Genomic DNA, 5,820 nt, shown 5'->3' with positions numbered 1-5,820 from the left:
ACAACATGCTGACAAATTTGGGGGCTGAGAACCTGTATTCTCCTCAAGAAGAAACCCAGTTCTTGGTGGGAACACAGAACATCATGGGGATGGTGCTTCCGCAGTCACAGTTCACGGTGGGGGTGCCGACTACTACACACGGTTAGACAGCAGCTACTGATGGCAGCTCCGCACAGCAGACAGCAGAGCAGCGGCGACAGAGGGTTAGGACACGCGGACGCGGGGTTAGTGAGAAGCCACCAGGAACCCCTGCTGGACGGGGGGTGGGGGGGGGCACACAGAGGTGGCAAGGGCTGTCCTAGACATCTGGGCCCCTCGAATGCCCAGGTGGGGGGCACGCCACTGCCACCAGCGTCTCCCAGCACCGCCCCCGGACTGGGCTGCCAGGCGCCCCCTGGACAGCGGGAGACCGCCACTCTGGGTCCCTGGCCCCTCTGCACCTCCAAAGACGAACTGCCTTCTGAGACTCTGAGCCGAGTTCACTCCAGGTGACCCTCGCCGGGTTCTGGATTCTGTTTCTGAGCGAGGAACCCATCAGTCCTGCTCCACGTGCAGTTCCTTCCAGAAACTGCATCAAAACCCCAGGTAACCGCACGCTGGAGAGCCAGCTGGCAGGACCTCCCACCGACCCAGAGCCCGCACGCCGGGTCCTCTGCCACCCGAGCCACATTTCGCTCCACCAGTGGCCCAACGAGGGTCCTCCCACCCCAGTGCCCGGGCCTGTGGGGGTCGGGGCCACCCCAGCACCCGAGAAGCAGGCGGAACTGATGTTCTGCGCCAGCACACGCGCATCCACTCCCACACACCTCGGGGGGCACCAACATGACAGGGAAAACACACTTGCTTTACTGGGGTCAGTTTGCTCACTAAGAAAAACCGAAGACAACTTTCCAACATTCAGAGGAAACACAGTATCTCAGGTTGCTCTCCGTCACTGTCACCGAACAAGGGCAGTCTGCACAGAGGAGCCAGAATAAGGCACAGCTGAGGGGGTGGAGCAGACCGTCCGCACCTGGATGCAGACCAGCACCTGCGCTGCCCGCTGCAGGAGGGTCTGCAATGACCAACCACCCCCAAAGCGCTGGCTCCCCAAGGGGAAAGGAGATAGCACGCCCTCCTGGCGAGGCTGCTGTGCCTACAGGATGAGCTGGGAAGCACCTGGCACAGGACAGAAGCCCCACCCCACACCCCCTCCTCCACACCCCGGCGGCACAGCCACGGGACCCTGACGCGGGACCAGCTCTACAAGGACCCTGGTGCTGCCCACTCCTAGCTCCTGGGCTTCTGGCCTCCAGAACTGAGAGGACACACTTATGTTTCAGCGCCCCCAGCCGGTAGTACTTTGTTACAGCAGCCCCGGGAAACTAATACATCCTCCGATTAGTTACAAGTTTCTGCTCTCCCTCTATGCATTCACCCAGGATGCTCTCCCTCGCTTGCTTGCTCTTCTCCTCTCCCTCTGTCTCTCTCTCTCTCCCCCTTGTACTTGCTATGGTCTCTGGCTTTGCAACCTTCGGCCAAGAACTTCAGACCTAATTTTCATCGCCTCTGTAAGGAGAGGCCATTCTTTTTGACATCTGTAAGGCCCCTTCCAATTCTAAAATCACCTCTTCACCACCCTCCCCCCAAGATACAGTGTATCTTTTCAATATTTTACACTCGCAAGCATCAGCCACTTGCAATTGGCTTGTATAATTTTTTCAGGTATTATACTAGTACGTGCAGGAAAAAAAAACAAAATGAAATACTTATACGCATTTGCCATGAACCCAAAAGTTCAGTAATTAGATAGAAGCCAGCCAGGAGCTTCAGCACCCAGGTTGGGAGGAAGTGAGAATGTGAGCAGAAGTTATAAACGTGTCAGGTGAGACTGCAGCGGGCTCACCCGACCGTGGCAGCTGGGCGCTGGAGAAACAGGGTCTCACCGGTGAGTGGAAGAATTTAAAATTCTTTTTCTGCAGCCGACCTCGGAACCACAGAGGGAAAGCCTTGGGGGGAAGCGGGCGGGCGCCAGGCTGGACCTCAGCAGGCAGGGCCACCACTGCCGGCGTTTTAAACCCAAGCCCTGCGTCTCACCCCAGCCAACCAATTACTTTCTACCAGAGTCTTAGAGGGCACCACCCAACACCACCCAGTTTCATTCTTAAGGCACATCTGACAACTGCCTGTTTTATAACCCAAATTCCAGTTACCTTCCTGCAGGCTCTTTCACCCAACTTTGTATTCCCAGCATATAAGGCGCAGCCTGGCCCAGGGCCCACCCTATAAGTGTTCCGTAATGGTGTTCCACCTGCTCTGACAGCCACATGCCATTACCATTAAGTGCTTTTCAGGGATAATTTTATGTTAGAAAGAGTCCCTGACCGCTCCAGAAGACATCGACACGTCTGGCTCACACACCTACAGGTGCGCAGGGAGCGAGGCAGGCAGGGGCAAGCACAGAGCTCTGTCCCAGTGATGACATCTCGATGAGGAGGGACGAGGGAGGCCCCTTTCACTTAGATCTGTTCCTGCCAAAGGCGTGGTGAGGTCACCGGCGGTAAGCAGGCAAAGTGCTGGACAGAACCGAGACGCGTCTGGGCTGATCGCCCCGCGCTGCACTGACAGCGGAAGCGACTCGCTCGCCTCAGTGCGCCCTGGCCTGAACTCCACCTCACGCTCAGTGTATCACATTTCTGCTTCACCCGAAGGCAAGTCGTTGGGGTTCCCCGACAACTGCCCTGGTCACCATGGATGCCCTTGAGCTCACCTTCGACGTGAGCCATGGTCTTCATTTCTTCCCCACGTGGGTGAGAGATCAAACTGAACATACCTACCAAGAAGGGGCTGCGGACACACGTGTGTTGTGACCAGCACACAGGAAGGGCAGAAACATCTTTTAGAAAGACTTAAATCAAGGGTGTCCCTTCTAATCTACGGTAACCAATTACCCTAAAAGTTTCAAGTTTACTGTCCCGATTCCTGGCCTTGGGCCTGGGAACCAGCGTGGGGTTTGGGAGGCTGGAGTTAAGGGAGCGGCTGGGTTCCCAGCCCCCAGGAGCTTGGCGTAGACGGGCAGAGCTACACGGAGCCCTGTATGCCAGGGCGTCTGCACAGAGAGGCATCGGCGCCCCATCTGTGTTGTCATTCTGCTTTAAGGGGGGAAGGAGCAGACGGAATTTTCCTATTCCAAAGAGGGGGAAAAGCTTAGAGTAAACACTGCCACAGATGTTTGACATTTCTGCTTCTGTCATTTTGGCTAATTGGACTGAAAGCTATTAACGTATCATTAACGTTCTGCAAGCAACAGAGATGGATGTGGTAACAGCGAGCCTTCGCTAGTCTGCATTTCTTCCCCGTCAACCCCACTCTTCCTCACTCTGGTGATGCCGTGGCCACCATCACCACCCAGATCGCCTGGGCAGACCACGAAGACCCGTGGGACACCGGCCGAGGCCCCGGGCCAGCTCGCAGCAGAGAAGGTCACCCATGCTGCCGCCTGCCCGCCTCTCTCCTGAGCGTTTCTGCACAGCACAGCACGGTGCCACGGAGCCCACAGCCTGCCTGTGGCTGCCCAGAGCCCAGAGGGGGACATCGAGAACGCAGGCCCGTCTTGTCCTTACTCCACTCACAGCCCAGCAGGGGGCTGGCTGTCTCCAGCTCCCAACTCATCCCTGTGCGTAGGGAAGTATAAAGAAATTCACCCGCCTGTCACTTTATTTCACTTTTTTTAACCATTCAACTTTACTTTTCCATGCAAAAACAAAGAACGAAAATTTGCCTTGCGTTTCAAACTCTAGTACTATTTCCCTTTTCCATAAACAGTGGGAGGAGCATTCTTCTAGCGTCTGATCAGATGTGGTCAACCAGCTGCGATCCTTCCCTCAGGTGCAAACAGGCCTCAGGTGGCCTGGCTCTGTACTGGGTCTCCTACCTCACAGGTTAGATTCCTGTCCACGAAAACATTTTCAACATTTGCCTAAAATTTTCTTCTTCCTGACTCAGCCCCATGATGAAATAGAAAGAATGCCTGCAAAATGCATTGCTTCCTAATTGTTTAGGACAAGTGGAATGAGAGGGCTACATTGAAAAGAGCCAAGAATCTTTTTCATTTCTCTTTAAGAGAATATAAAAAATCTTAATTACAAATGTGCCAGAAATTTTTTAAATGAATTTTACTCTTTCCGCTTTGACAAATATACTCAAGTCAGTAACTTACTAACACTGAGATTTTGGAGACAGTTTGTACGGTGACATTTAAAAGAAATGTTGGACCGCATGTTATTTTTACCCTGGGACAAATTTTATCGGTAACATTTTAGTTTATAAAATTTAACTGAATCAGATTTCATTTCCTCTGCCAATTTTTTTTTAACTTACACTGATTTTTTTTAAGTGACTCTATAAACTATACTAACAGGAGGGCCTAATGTGTGGTGACTGCTATGTGCTTCCGTGGTGCCACTCGGGCTGGGCCTGTGGTGACGAGGGGACTTCCTGAGCAGGCCAGGGTCTCTGGGACTTCATTTAACCCACATCTAAGTAAAACAAGAAAGGAGATGGGGAAAAAGAAAAAAACAAAAGGAAGACACTGCACCATCCACCAAGAAAAGGGGTGTGGCTTCCCAAACAGAACCCTGCTGCCAGAGGACTCGGGATTTTGAAAATAGCTGCACACTAGTAAGTGTTTCTGAGCCTGTTATCGCAGTAACGACCAGCGTGCACTGGCAAGTGTGTCACACACTCCCTGAGAGACGAGCACGTGGGATGGGCTGAGTCAGGTACACGCTGTGGAAACCAGAACCCACCTCCCGGAACCTGGGAGGCTGGCAGCTCCACGCTGGCCTTTTAAACCTCAGACCTGGCACAGACCAGCTCCCTGACACAGCCCACCTTCTCGTGAGTGACAAGCAGGCGCCTGTGTAATGACAGCGACTGGTGTGTGGCATGTCAGGCCAGCAATGACCTTGGGGACATGTCACCATGCAGTTACTGCTCGCCAGGACTGGGGGGGCTCCTATCGGAAAACCTTTACAGAACGAGAGGGGTTCTGTTATTGATTCAACCATTTTCCTTACCTGACAGTAATAATTCGTCTTAGTATCTACCATTTCATTTTCCCCTAAAACTTTTCCCAAATAGCAGACATTCGGGTTTCCCTCTAACTGTCTCCAATGATTGTGCAGAGAGAACTTCCCAGGCGTCTCCCGTCTGGGAAGGAGGCTGGCTTCTCCTCCCTCCCCTCCACTCCGCGTGAAAGACCCAGCCTTCATTCTGTGCCTACGCTCTTTGGACTCTTAGTCGGTTATATCTGTCATATGGGTGGTGCGGGGCTGAAATTCCCAGCTGTAAGGTAGTGTTTTCCGTTCGGGGTGGGGGTAGGAAGCTCCAGGTTGCTGCCTCACCTGTGTGCTCACTGCTGGAAAGAACTGGAATGAAAGAGACAGCTCACAGGTCACCGTGCGATGAAGGACCACCCTCCTGGAGGTGAGAGAAGGGCCATCGCAGCCTTCACGCTGGCACGTCACCCATTCCCAGGCTCTCAGCCAGGAACCTGCTGGCCTCTGGCCTAGACAGATTCGGGGCTGCCAGGGCCCGGGAGGGAGATTTTTGTTCACAAACGTGAGTTGCTTGAGAGCCTATGAGAAGCTGAAGATCCATTCGCTGCAGGAAGGAATCCTGCCGGGTTCAGCTCCTAAGGACCTGGGAATGTCAGGGACAGCTGCTCCTCGGTCACACCTGGCGAAAGCCCCTCAGCAAAGCCCTTCTGTGGCCGTAGCAGCAGCAACAACCCCGCTGACCCTCGCTCCCGGGCCTCCGTGGCAGGCAGGCCCCTACCAC

Source organism: Myotis lucifugus, unplaced genomic scaffold, assembly GCF_000147115.1.
Source record: "Myotis lucifugus unplaced genomic scaffold, Myoluc2.0 scaffold_3, whole genome shotgun sequence".
Taxonomy (NCBI): domain Eukaryota; kingdom Metazoa; phylum Chordata; class Mammalia; order Chiroptera; family Vespertilionidae; genus Myotis; species Myotis lucifugus.
Note: the sequence above shows the minus strand (reverse complement) of the source record.